Genomic DNA, 14,571 nt, shown 5'->3' on the forward strand with positions numbered 1-14,571 from the left:
TTATTATTTTCATGCTAGGCAATTGTATTATTTGTGAGAAGGTGACCTCTAGCAGAAAGGAAGCACACGAAGCAAAAATAATAGTTACAAGTGAGAACCATCCGGCTTCCTCACCTACCTTTACCCCGGGCCTGGCTAATTTAAAAAAGAAGGAGAACACACGACGCCTGCATAATATTTAAAGGCTATATAGTGCCTTGGTTTAAAATAAATTCCAGGAAGGGGGCCTGGATGTTTGGGTAAAAGAGAAAAACTAGAAGTAAAATCCTGTCAAACAGCCCCAAAGGTGGGACCCAGCTGCCGGTGGCACCTGTGCGCCACGGAGCAATTTGCATCTTATTCCAGAGATCATCTGAGGTGCCGGACTCCGTTTCCTTCTCAAAACATCTCAAAGAACCAGCATCTCCTCAACCCTCTGCGTTCAGCCCTTTCAACACCCCGCCGGTCAGAGCAGGACCGAAGCGATCCCAGCCCAGCCCTGCGGAGGGAGCGATCCCGCGGGATGGGTGAGCAGATGCTGGGGTGGGTTTTCCTTTGGGATGCTCCTGGGGTGCTGCAGGCTCTGGTGGCACACACAAACCCAAGAAAAGCCTCCTCCTCTGGTGCGGGGACCCTCCCGGCCCTGGGGACAGGGGACACCACCCCAAAACCAAGAGCTAGCAATAGGACCTGGGGGCCAAGAAGGCCAGTGGTCTCCTGGGGGGCATTCAGAAGAGCACGGCCAGCAGGTGGAGGGAGGTCATCCTCCCCCTCGGCTCTGCCCTAGGGAGGCCCCATCTGGAGCACTGGGTCCAGTTCTGGGCTCCCCGGTTCCAGGACAGGGAACTGCTGGAGAGAGTCCAGCGGAGGTTGCGGAGATGCTGAGGGGCTGAAGCATCTCTCTGCTGGGGAAAGGCTGCGAGCCCTGGGGCTGTTCTGCCTGGAGAAGAGCAGGCTGAGAGGGGACCTCATCAGTGCTCAGCAATAGCTAAAGGCAAGAGGATGGGGCCAGACTCTTCTCAGTGGTGGCCAGCGACAGGACGTGGGGTGACGGGCACAAACTGGAACGAACACGGGAAATTCCATCTCAACACGAGGAAAAACTTCTTTACTTTGAGAGTTTCCCTGATGTGGAGTCTGCTTCTCTGGAGATATTCCAAACCCACATGGATGCGTTCCTGTCCAACCTTCTTTGGCAGGGAGGTTGGATGAGATGATCTCCAGAGGTCCCTTCCAACCCTGACCATTCCGTGAAAAGGTCTTGGAGGCACCACTGTCCGTAAGACCTCGGGCAGACGGACAGACCGTCTGATCCCTGCTGAGCATCCCCCAGCCGACCCCAAAATCCGGCACAGGTTGCCCAGAGAGGTGGGGGAGTCTCCGTCTCTGGAGACATCCCAAACCCGCCTGGAGGCGTCCCTGTGCCACCTGCTCTGGGTGACCCTGCTCTGGCAGGGGGTCGGACAAGGTGATCTCCAGAGGTCCCTTCCCACCCCGGCCATTCTGTGATTCTGTGTGATTCTGTGAAGGAAAACGGGCCTTTTACAGCCGTTTTTAATGATTCCGGTGCCAGCCTGCTTCTGAGTAAGTGGTACCTCCAACACACGCCGCGTGTAAGGAAACCCACTCACTAGATAATGTACCATTGCTTCCACATCTCCCGCTTCTGATGCCATCATGTCATGTGGTGAAAGACAGATTTGCACTTCACTGTAATCCAGCTAGAGAAGAAAAATATCTGATGCGCAAATGAAGCTGATGTCCTTACCCACCACCCAGCAAAGACAGCCCATATGCCAAACTATGTTGGATTTAACAGGCGAAAATAGCGGTGGTCAAATAATAAAAGACTAAGAGGAATGCAAGCCATCTCTTTTAAATGCAAATAGAGCAGCTCTTTAGCTGGGAAACCCAGGGGGCAGAGAGGAAAAGCGGAGAGGCAGCACAAGAGATTCTTTGCAGCCCAACATCAATTTTCAAATAACACGAAATGTAGGACAGAGGAGAACAAGGGCGGGCTATAATGAAAGGGGAGCCGGTGCCCACGATAAGGTGGCCCTCTTTCATCGGTGGCTTTGGAAGTTTGGCTCTGCTGGGGATGTGCTAAGTGCCCCCACATGCCTTCAACGGTCCAGGGCACACGCAGCGCTTTCCCCACGCAGCCGCCAATTAAAGAGGTTTAAGCAAGACCCCTGCTTATGCCAACACAGGCTGGACAACAGGGTTTTTTTTAACCGCAGATATCGCTCATCTCTACAGCCAAAAGAAAAAAAAAAAAGTTACTTTTTTTTTAACTGGTTACTGATGAAAAACTCGACATTTTGCAGAATTTCATATATTTTCCCGGATCTGTGCAAGGACGGCAGCGTTTGTCCATCGTAAGGAAGGGGGTCTGACACAAATAGGTTCAGCTGGAACAAGGGAGGCCAAGAGGAGCAGGGTGGAAACGTGGGCACAGGACAAGGACTGAGGGGCACCGGAGGCTTTGGGACTCCCTGCCATGGAGTGACTTGGAAAATGATTTTTAAGTACTTCTACAAACTGGGCAGTTGTCCTAGCATCTGCCATCTGACTCCAAGGGAAGTGAGAGAGCGCTTGAAGGTCAAATTATTTATAAGGAAGAGAACAGAGAAGTACGAACCGTTCAGCTCCTTCTTCCCCATCGTCCCGGGCTTTCAAACGCAGCCACCGACTCCGGAGCCACCCTACCCAAGTGAAAACCCCACAGAAGTCGGGACAGAGAGCTTAACAGAGATGGCGTGCAACCACAAGAGCGGTACTGCCCATCACAGAGCTCAGAAGAGATCCATGAAAAGCTCCTGGCATGGTCTGCTTTGCCTTTTCTTGGTAGCCCTAGCAAGCCGAGTTATGCAAGATAAAATATGAGGCTACGCCGATGCGAGCAGCCAAGAACTTTTATGTAAGTTCCCTCGCTGGCTTTGCACAGCTCCACTCCCACAAGGAGCTTGGGCACGATAAGGAACCGGCTTCTCCTCTGCCGTGCCTGTCTGCCAGCCAAGCTGCAGCCAGCATGGAGCACGGGGAGGAAAAAAAACCTGCTCCGGAGATGCCCGAGGGACCAGCACCATCCTGGGGATGCAGACACACAGCGGAGACCTCACACTAGGCAAGGGATTACCCCACATCACCGCTTTTCTATTCTTCGTGCTTCCCGCTAACCCACCCCAAAAAATTTCGAAGCAGACACTGGTGTCGTGGTGCACCCAGAGCCGTCGAGAACTTCAAAAGCTTCGTGGGAGCGGCGTAAAAAGATCCTCACGCACCAGAGAGACACACACGGGAACCCCAAACCCAGCGATGCCCGTGTCCCCCATACAGCAGGGGATGAGGACGAGTGCTTAAGTAATTAGTGTTGTCAAAGCAAGTAATCCTGTTAGCCAGCATAACTTGTGTAAGGGCTTTAGTCAACTCGGCGCAAGGGGTTATCCGATGCACAAATATCCACTTTATTTAAAAAAAAAAAAAAAAAATCTGAGTTGTATCCGTATTAATGCTCACTTCTGTCGGAGGGAGCAGGAGGGCGAGGAAGGGATCTGGGATGCACAGACAGCGCTGGCAAAAGCTGACCTGAAATCTCGCACCCCCAGGGCACTGAGAAAGGTGGGAGAGTCTCATCCGCTTCCTGCTCTTACCTGCAAAATGGGGAAAAAACTCCTTATCTCACAAAAAAACCGCTGTGGCTAGTCACAGATGGCCTAAGCAGCACGAAGATGCAGTGTGCTACGCTCATCCTCAGAGCCAGCTCCTTCCGTGAACTGCCCACAGACAATAATTAACGAAAGTGATGGATAAAACATCCCCAACATTGTGAGCAAGTGCTGGGATCTTCCTGCCATCTTCCCTTTGTGTACAAAACCACACGTTGCACGTGGTTGTAGTTTAAATAATTACATCTTTAGGTCTGGGACTTCTGATTTTGCAAGGGCATCAAAACACACTCCATAGATTGAGAATTCCTACAATTCCCACTCTGCCAGCAGGACCTACGCCGCACGCCAAATCACAGACAGAAGGACACAAATGCAAGCAAAATTTTGAGGTGTAAAATGGATTAAGAGGTCACCTGTGCTTGAGGGAATCCCGTAAAAGCAAGAGGACTGCGGTATCTTTGCTAGACTGTGGTGCAAGACTCTTTATTACAAAATTAATGCAGATTTTATTTGCCAGTCCAGGAGCAAGCAGATATTCACAGCCCTCCAAGAGGGCATGGATAATTAAGGATGTGAGATAAAAAAGCAGATAAAAAGCTGCTTCTTTACCACCAGCTCTCCAAAACCAGAGCATCACAGCCCATTCATCTGCCCCTCAGTGCAAAAAGACTATATTCCTCTGGGGAAAAAAAAAGCCTGGGCTGTATTTCTACATCCATACTTCAGCTTCATCATGGCTCTCACAGCACAGATTGGGTCGGATCACATAATGTATCATGTATCTTCATAAAAAAAGCAGCAGAAACGAAGCAAAGGTCCTCTTCTCGCAGGACTGGAGGCGGCGGCAGCAGGCAGAGCAGGGCTGACCCATCCACACCTCCAGAAGGAGCCAGTCCCAGGGAAGAGCAAACAAAGTGATCCTCAAATTATTGTTTATATATTTTGAGAGTCCCTCGGATGACTGTACAGAGCAGCAAAGCCAGCTTCATTACTGAAAAAGGAGCAAGGGCTATTTGATTGATGTGGCAGCTACAGTAAAACTCGGTTTATTCCCCGAATGGTTGGGTTTCTAACGAAAAGGAGGTGTCCTCTCACCCTGGGCCACGTGGGGCTTCGAGTCCAAAAATCATCCAGGACTAAACGTGCCCGATAATAAACTTGAGAGCGATTTCTCTGCGACTCCGGACACCCATCTGGGAGGGAATCTGAAGGGCACTGAATGCAATAGCCCCCTTCCCTGCTTGCTCCTCATCAAATAAATGATGTTACAGCTAGATAGTTGAACAGATGGTTACAGATGCACTTTGGGGAGAAAAAAAAAAGGTACATTTCGGGCATTCTGAAGCAGCCAGTATGGCTCAGACAAAACTAAGCACAAGTAAAAGCTGTCTTCTCTTATGCTCAGACACATGAGGTAAGGTACTAACAATTTCTTCACCTGCGCTGGAAGGCATCTGAATTACGTGACTGTGGTTCAGCCCCGGGTGGGACGGTTGGGGATGACAGCGAGATCCATCCGTCTGCCACCAGGGAGGTCTGGCCACCGAGGAAGCCGAAGCTAGAACCGTCCACAGCCAAAGATCTGCATGGGAGCCATCCATACCCCTTTTGAAAGGCAAAGAGAAAGCCGCCTCCTGCGTCGAGCCGTGCACAGCATGAGCAAACAGGTCAGGATTGGGTTTTTCTTCACCTCCCCAATTTCCAAATAGCCTAATGTTATTTTTATCACATTCCTATTCCCATTCACACCTAACCTACATTGGGCTATTCAAAGCTGAGTCCAGGGCTCAAACGGAGCCAGCTGAGAGGTAATAACCCGGAGGATTTCAGCAACTAAAAGGCAACAGCAATGCCATTTTGTGCTTGCAGAAAGCTGAAGTTTCGGGCTCGTGCGGAGCTCTTGCAGTCATTTAACAGGAACAAACCCTCCAAGGCGAGTGATGGATGCCGTCGTTACCTACTGCAACGCTCCAGCCAACCTGCTTCAGCGCTTCCCGATCGGGGGGTCCAGATCAAAAGCAAGGATGGCTCGAACATCAGCAGCTACAGCCAAATTCAAACTTGCTGTTAAGTCCTAATAGTTATTAGCAATTACCTAAATTTCCATGGAATAATATTTTTTTTTAAATTATGATTGATACAAAATTCTGGTCATCAAACGCCAAGATGCCTTTGCTTTAAGAATCCCTGCGCTGGTTTGCATGAAGTTTTGAGTCTTCTCTCCCCTGGGGTGCCTCAGGGCAAATTTACATGAGAGTCTGCAAAACCAGATGTATTTTTGATACTAAATTTTTTCAAAGCCTGGACCAAGCCCTGACAAATAATGTCATTTTTCAGGCTGGAGCAGAGCTGGCACAGGCGCCCTGACCCTGCTGTGTCAGAGAACTGCTGCTCTCTCCAGCCACAGAAGCTATGTGGAAATACAGTGATCACGAAGTGGAAGAAATATATTGTTCCTCCAGCCTCCTACCACCTGAGAAAATAAGTAAATTCTCCCCTTGCTGGTGGATGGTGCTAATATAAATAACATTAGCATCTCAGAAGAGCCAGCAAGTGGAACAAACACCCTCCTTGCAGAACGCAAGGGCCAGACACAATTACTATTGCCATTTCTGCTCTCCTCCAAACGTTTGCATGTTCTTTCTACTCTTCCGTGGGTAGCAATTTTCCTTTTCCTTATGAATAATGGACCCTGGGTTTCAGAGGCTCTGAGCACTCATGAAACGGAGCAAAAAAAGCTCGTTTCTCGCCCCTGGAAGAGCTGCAGGAGGACACAGCCCCATACACAGCCTTGAGCATCAACCCAACCCATCACACACCCCATCCCCGTTAACAGAGAGTATCTTTGGGTATCTTTCTCATCCATTTTGCAAGTGTAAATTCCTACTGAATGGCAGCTCTGTCAAATATAGAGAAACATTAAATGCAGTTCGTAACACCCCAGTTTCATCCGAAACTTGTGCTGCTGGAGTTCAAGCCAGCCCTCCCAGTGCGCAACTGGTCCAGAGAGCTGGCTCTGCTCCTCACCTCAAGCCAGATTCCTTTTTGCAGGGCAACTGGAATATCTCCTCCCAATAACCCTAAAAATATCTGTAGTGCATGTCAAATTCTATGAAGCCAAATGATTTCTTCGAAGGGGGAGAGACACAGTCATCGTGATACCAGAGCCGAATGAAACCAAGAAAGACTAACCAACGGAACCATTCCCATCAGCAAATCTGCCTTTACCTTATCACCTACCTTTCAGTCACTTGAGGAGTAACACCCAAATTTTGAGGCCACGGTGACTCTCGGTTACTGGAATCTGGCACACACAGTCTATGCAGAAGCCAGGTGCATTTAATTCCAAAAAAAGCAAGCGCCAGTCCCGTGCATCAAAACGCAAATACAAACACAGCGTGTGCCAGAAGAGCATAACCCAGGCCACGCTTAAAGCTCCCACGGACCTGCAGAAATACGAAGCACGATGCCAAGAAGCTTAAAAAAAAAATATAATCATAAAAGCTACATAAATTAAAGTCCATCTGAGCATTTCGGAAGCCGTACAGCCTCTAAAACCTTATAGCTACCTGAACTGTGCTCACAGACTCCTAAAATCTTTAATCAGGATAGGAGGTAATTATCGTTAAATTGTTCTTCTGCTGGCAAAACATCTAGCACGGACAGTACATAGTGTTATCAGCCTAGGGGGAAAAAAAACCAGGTGCCTTTGCCAAAGTAAACCATGGCTACTCAAGTAGGGTTCACCAACAGAGCTATGTGCCAAGGTTGCCATGGCTGGCAAGCCCTGAGCCAGCTCTGGTGGTCCCTCGCCGGACTACTGACCCACGAGGTGGAGCTGGCACTCTGCTCCCTCTCCGCGCTCCTCCAGGAGCCGTGTGAGATTAAAACCGTGAGTATTTAATTAGAACAGAGGCGACTTAAGACTGTCACCGCACATCAGCCACCCAGGTCTCAACCAGGGGAGCCGTCCACAAAGCTTTCCCCACAGCAATCGGCTCTTTGCGCCGGTGTTCCTGCACCGAAAATGAAGCCGAACCTCGTCCGTGACCCAAATCTGTGCTGTGGTGCCAGTCCTGCTCTTGCCAAAGTGCTCCGTGGCTCAGAGACTGGCTCAAAAACTCCCTCGGTGGGCATCACATTTTTTCAGCCTCCTTGGGAGCAAGGCAGACGTTAAGATCGTACTTGCTTGCAAGGTCCGTCAAGTTTCCAGCGCCCGCGTTGCCATGCGCAGGTCCCTCTCTTAATGACGGGCACTGATGCGGATTTACCTGGGATTGTCATTGAGACAATCTGTCCAGAGCCAAGTCCTCTGCCGGGGACACGGGCTCCTTACATCACCAAATGCCAACTCACCGGCTACCGTCAAGGAGAGCACATAAGCCCTCAATACCAGCCTGGAAAAAAATCCCTTTTGAGACCCTCAAGCTCTAGAGGCTTTTCAGCAGTTAAAAATACACGTATTATATGATATACAGCAAACCTGGCGCCCTTCTCTCAACAGGTCCATCGGTGGGATGGTCTCTCGGCCAACTGGAGGGGGGTCCCTGCTCAGCTTGAGCGAAAAAGAAAAAAAGGGAAAGAAAAAGGCCGAGGTCTAGAGCAAAAACAGCTGCAGCTACTTTAAAAAAAAAAAAAAAAAATCAGCTCCCCAAAGGAGACGGGAAGGGATTCCTAGATGTCAGCAGGCAGGGAAATTCACCACCTGTTTCACAAGGTTAGCAAGCTGCCAGCGTGTCCACTAATATAGATCATTAATACAAGAACAGCGGGGTCTTTGTGTCAAAGGCAAATCCCCCACCTGCTGGGGAATGTAAATCTGACCCCACTAGCGGCAGGGGAGGGGGGTGCTGGCTCCAATTTTAAAGCTACTTTTAAAGCAGCCACGGTTTTGCACATTGCGTACTCGCAAGATCTCAGTGGGGATGAGGTTGGAGGCAGGAATCGGCTGCTCCACACAGGAAACCTGAACGAAATAACACCCAGAAACGCTGGGGCTGGAGCCGGTGGAAGCAAGCAGAGCCCAGCCTGTTTCACCACATCCACCAAAAGGTGGTCACACCATCGATAAATGAGAATTTGAGCGCTTGCAATCACCACTGCAGCAAAAAAAAAAAACAAAACAAAAAAAACACCAATTCACACACGACAGGGGTCTCGGTTTCTCTTCCCATCTCACGCCTTAATGCTTCAACCCGCGCTGCCTTCACATGGGATCAAAATAGCGCCGGTTAAACCATTTCTTGCAATGCGCTTACTCCAGTCTTTGACATTTATACCCACGTATCACCTTATAACCCCACAGAGGTGCAGACGGTCTGAAGGGAGCTGCAAACTAATTAAAACCTTCCCAGCGGCCACGCTGCAGAGCAGCCAGAGCAGCTTTCTTGCAAACCAAAAAGTAGCCCAAAAAACAGGCTAAATAAGATCTAGCGATGCTTTCAGAGCAGCTTCACAGACCTTCATGTGCCAAGGATGGAGCTCGATGACAGGAGCCCCCAGTTATCACTGAACCAGCAAAACCAGCCCTCTGCGCTTCTGTCTGGGGTCTTCCTCCAGGAAACCTTTGTGATACGTATCTGAAAAAAATCACTTTTGGGATAATACTCTTGCTGCTGTTTGAGAAGCCATTTTACTACATTTGCTAGACATCAGCAACTGATAAACGGGAACCTTTTCTAGGGCAGGCTACGGAACTGAGGAGTCTTACTGGGATCACTGTTGGCACCACTTCTCCGTTTTCCTGAAATTCACCCTGACGCACTTGTCTTACACAAGAGAGATCACAGAACAGTTTGGGTTGGAAGGGACCTTAAAGGCCACCCAGTGCCACCCCCTGCCCTGGGCAGGGACACCTCCCACCAGCCCAGCTTGCTCCAAGCCCCGGCCAACCTGCCCTTGAACCCCTCCAGGGATGGGGCAGCCACAGCTTCTCTGGGCAACCTGGGCCAGGGGCTCACCCCCCTCACAGCAAACAATTTCTTCCCAATATCTCATCTCAGTCTCCCCTCTGTCAGTGTAAAACCCTTCCCCCTCGTCCCATGGCTCCCCTCCCTGCTCCAGAGTCCCTCCCCAGCTTTCCTGGAGCCCCTTTAGGGCCTGGAAGGGGCTCCAAGGTCTCCGCGGAGCCTTCTCTTCTCCAGGCTGAACCCCCCCAGCTCTCTCAGCCTGTCCTCATAGCAGAGGGGCTCCAGCCCTCCCAGCATCTCTGTGGCCCCGCTCCGACAGCTCCGCGTCCTTCTGCTGTTGGGGACCCCAGAGCTGCATGCAATAGATCCTTGCACACTCTCATCAGATCCAGCTCGGAGCAAGGAAAGCACTTTAAATCCCATCTCACAGCCACCACCATTGCAAAGGTATTCGCTAAAGGGGGGAAGCACTCAGAAGGCAGGAGACTGATGTAGGCTTCTGGAGAGCTAAACCCCACATGCCCTCTCTGGCAGCAGAGCCAGGCTCCTGGCTGGAGGAGGTCGCGTTACTCAACACGCTCACATCCACCTCTGCTCCTAATGCAAACGCAGTGAGATCCTATTAAGGCGCCATAGCTGGAGATGCTGCAGCGAGAGACAGCAGCGAGCTTTTGCTTCGGAGGCTGGAGGTCTGAAGTCCAAGTGCAGCCCTGACGTTCCTCCTCCCTGCCAGCCAAATCCTTTAAAAGCTGCACCAAGATTTCATCTTCCTACCCCTTTTGAGGATCCACCTTCCATCCTCCATCTCACCTCTGGTCCATGCCATCCTAACCAGGGATGCTCTGGGTGCAGAGCTGCTCCCCATCCCTCCTTCTCCCTGCCCTGTAGGCTCTTCCCAGTACACTTGACCGGGCTCTCAAGTGTCATCGGCATATGCCTCTTCAGCGCCCTGAGCCTGGCAGACCAGCCTGCAAGAGCCATTCAGAGCCAAGCCTTGCATTATAGGATAATGCTGATGCCTTTACGTAGCCTGTTTCCTCGCTCCCACTGCTTAATGATGTCTAATTCCATTAGCATCCAAGACATTAACGCGCTGTAGGTCTAGTAAACACACCCACCATCCCAAGGCAAGCTGCAGAGGAGAGCAAAGGATCCAACAGGGAACACCTGGAAAACCAGCCAAGCCGGGAAGGATCCCGGACAAATATAGGTCTCCGAGGAGTATCTTTAGATTAGCAGGCAGCTCTGCCCCCACCAAGACCCCAGGATTTACCTAAATAGCTCCCTTCATCACAAGCAGCCCGACGTTCGTCGCTATTTTAAGCCAGCACCCTGCCCTACTTCCTAAGGAACAGCCTGCCTTCTCCTGCCTGGGCAACCCAACGAGCACCAAACCCATCACAAATCCCTCTCAACTCCGCGTTTCTTTTATTAAATAAAAAAAATAAAATAAAATTTCAGCACAGTACCAAGCTAATGGGGGCTCATTTGTTCTAATTGCTACAGAACGGGTCCTCTGAGCATCCGGCAAAGCCTTGAACTGGGGGGAGAACGGGATTAACCTTTCCCAGGCTGATATCCAGAAGCAGAAACATCATATTAAACACGGGGGGCTCCAAAGGGACACGGCCTTCCCTCCCCTCCGTCCCACCTCCAGCGCCCATCTGAAGCATCTGGTGTTATTCTCAGAGGAAATAAATCAAAAGAAAGCCCAATCTGCTTTCCCTGACGTCTTATCACAGGTTTCTAAACAGGTTTTAGTAGCCAAGGCTGGCGCTGGGGTTTAGTTTTCGCCACCAGTGGTGGCATTTCTGTTGATTCACACGGCAGCAGAGCATCTCTGCTACAGGCTATAAAGAAACCTGGTTCTGGGAAGTTTCACAGACAAAAAAAAGGGTACTGCCTTTTTTGGGGGCAGATGAGGGCTACATGAAGCATATTAGAGCCGAACAGCTTGCATTACCCTAAAACATTTGTAGAAGTGGCGCTTAGCGCTGTGTTTAACTTCTGATTCATTTTCGGATGAAGTGCCACATGATCTGGCAAAAATCAGCACCAATTCTGCAACCTCCAGTCTCAGCGCAGGCAGAAACCTGCCCCTTTTCTTAGTACATCCCATTTACAAATAACTCAGCATCTTTCCTGCAAGAAAGACCTCCCAAAAGACCAGATTCCCAAGTAATTCGGAGAGATCCTACGGGGTTGATGCTTGAAGGGCTATCTACACTCAAGACCTTCTTGAGCTCCGTCCAGACGAGTTGCTGTACTATGACACAACTTGCTTTTTAGGGATCCCACCACCGCATCTTGACTCAGATGGTATTTGCACTTTTCCTCCGGCACGCCCGAGGTCTGAGGCCATGCACCTTGGCCTTTATCTCCATTTTTAGCCATTTTCGCAGCTCTTTTTTCCCCCAAAAAACGTTCCTTATTAGCTACAAAATGGCAACACTCAACAAGACAAACGAACCAAAGCATTACAGAAGACAAACGCGAAACGAACAGCGATCGCAGTGATGGTGCTACGTATTTCTTCTTTTCAACAACCACAGTTTCCCTTGTATGTAAGATTTAAGATGGAACCACAAAGCTACTTCGACTTTTGTATCAATGTGATCTGTTATAAAAAATTCTGCACAGCTCCCAACCTACCGCAACCAGAGAAAGCCCAACGCTCAACCAGCCGACTGCATTTCAGGAGTAGTGGTTTATGTTAAAAACAAGGTAAGAAAGCTACACATTTTCCATAAAATGAAAGCGTCTTCGGGCAGCAAGATGAAGCAGCACACCCTCTGTACCCTCTCCACTTGGCAGCAGCGCGGGGGAAGCTCTCCAAAGCTTCTGAAGATGGCATTTATTGATCCAATGTCGGTTTTTTGGCTCCCCAGAGGCTTCTGTCGAAGGCACCAGGAGCCTGGCTGAACAAATCCTGTGGGACTGGACTCCAGCAGCATCTCCGCCACCCTCCGAAGGCAGGCGTTCGCCGTGCCAAGAGAAGGGGAGCAGCTCGTTGGGTGTTTTCTGCTCCAGCCTGACTTTACTCGAGCCCAACACGCACGTGGTGGGAGATACTGGTGAGGGAAGCTGCCCCACCGCTCCTTCGCTCCCACAAACCTTAATTAGATATTAAACAGATGAGCTACAACATACCTGGGAGGTTCACGCCAGGAATCAGACAGCTGATATGTAAGAAAGCATCATGTTCGGGGGTCTTACATCCCCCACACACGCTTTAAATCTTCCAACCAGGAAAAAACAAACTAGATACGTGCCTGAAAAAAGCCCAAGTGCTTATGAAAGGAACAGCAAAGCGCAAACTTGGAAAATCCACTTTTTTTTTTTTTTTTTTTTTTTTTTTTTTTTTTTTTTTTTTTACAGAAGACCTTTACCTACATGGTCTCAGCACCAGTCCCAGTTTTCTATCACCACTATGAACCCCACTGCCGGTGGCGCAGCCTGCCCATCTACAGAAAGGCAGAAACCCAGCAGTACTTCATAAAACAAATAAAATATAAAACACTATTGAACCGTACGGGGATGAGGGATGTCACCGACGACTGACAAACACACAAGGGCTGCCAAAAGGAGGGCACCAGCTCCTCGCTGCTCCTCCTTCACCAGCTTTGTGATGGCGCGACGCTTTGCTAACACACACATCTAGAAAAATCACTCTAAATTATTTGCTCTGGCTGGGTGTCTAAATACCAGTACTCTGGGGTACCTTTTTTTTTAAATAATTTTTCATGGATGCAACTGCAAAGACTGGGTTGCCTTCTGCCGTTCAGCCGTGCTCACATGCCTTTGGAAAGGATCCTCGTGGCACGCAGCTCTGCCTCCCCGAGGACAGCACACCTCGCAGGCGTGATCCGCTGGAGGTGGAATGAAGTGGGATCACTTCTGTGCCACAAAAAGCTCTGCAGGTTTGTTTTCTCGGGGCACGGAGCGGGGGAAAAAAGGCACCCATCACACCTGAGCTCCAGCATCCAACCTACGTGCTTCAGAGGCACCGCAGCAGCCCAAAGCATCGCACCCACACACCTGAAAAACGTGTATTTCACACAGCTTGGATCCGTTGGTTAATCTGAGCCTAAATTCGGGCTAATGTAGATAACCAGACCTCGCTAATCACTCTGATTTCCAGCATAACCACCCCAAGAGCTCTCCTGCGAGCACCAAGTTGGAACATTAATGATCTCTGTTATCACTTTGCTGCTACAACGGGGCTACTAAAAAGCAATTCTTGACAAACCCCAGAATTAGAGATTTTAATAAAGAACTTGAAGGTACCCGTGTACAAGTTTAAGCACAAAAGGGAGGCAAATGGAAACACTGTATTTCTCCTGACTAAACATAATTATAGTTAACACTTCTGCAGGGCTCTAGAGATGTAAATATATAGGTTAAACATAGTTAAAATTCTACATCCTACTTAATTGTAGGCATTTCCAATTGAGCAAAATTAGCTTTTATCTTCAGGTTTAAATTATTAATAACCACGAACAATGTCACCACCTTTAAACAATAATCACAGCCAGGCAAGAAGCTATTCCTCCCTAGATTTCTAGAGGCTCTCAAATCCGTGTCCCAAGGGTACCTGGGGGGGAAATCAAACATTTTCCTCGACAAGTTCCTGCAGCTCTCGGAGCGAGTGGGCTCCAGCCAACGCCACGAGCCTCCACCCCACCTGGCTAGGGACTAATTACCAAAATTAGTGGGGCATTGCAGATGCGGCAGGGTGGTCGACCCCCCCCTCCATGTGGTGTCGATAACGTCGGCAGGATTGCTGACGGGATTTCCTGGGATTGTGGAAGCTGGAGCAGCAGGGACGGCGTGTCGGTAGGGACGACTCAGCTGAATCATAATGGCTGCATTGACATTACCTTCCCCGAACAAGGCCAACCTAAACACAGGCAGCTGCCTGGGATTTAGCAGGAGATTTACGGTTCACACCGCTGCCCGCAGACCTACAAATCACCCAGCCACACGCGCAGCTCCGGGGAAGACCCCGGCTC

The 14,571-nt window shown here is 49.8% G+C and overlaps 1 protein-coding gene across 4 annotated transcripts in view; it reads right to left on the reverse strand.

The window, feature by feature from the left end:
• PPP3CC (protein phosphatase 3 catalytic subunit gamma) overlaps positions 1-14,571 on the reverse strand; it is a 37,332-nt gene that overhangs the window by 20,610 nt on the left and 2,151 nt on the right. The gene's annotated exons all lie outside the window — the stretch shown is intronic.

Source organism: Larus michahellis, chromosome 20, assembly GCF_964199755.1.
Source record: "Larus michahellis chromosome 20, bLarMic1.1, whole genome shotgun sequence".
NCBI lineage: Eukaryota > Metazoa > Chordata > Aves > Charadriiformes > Laridae > Larus > Larus michahellis.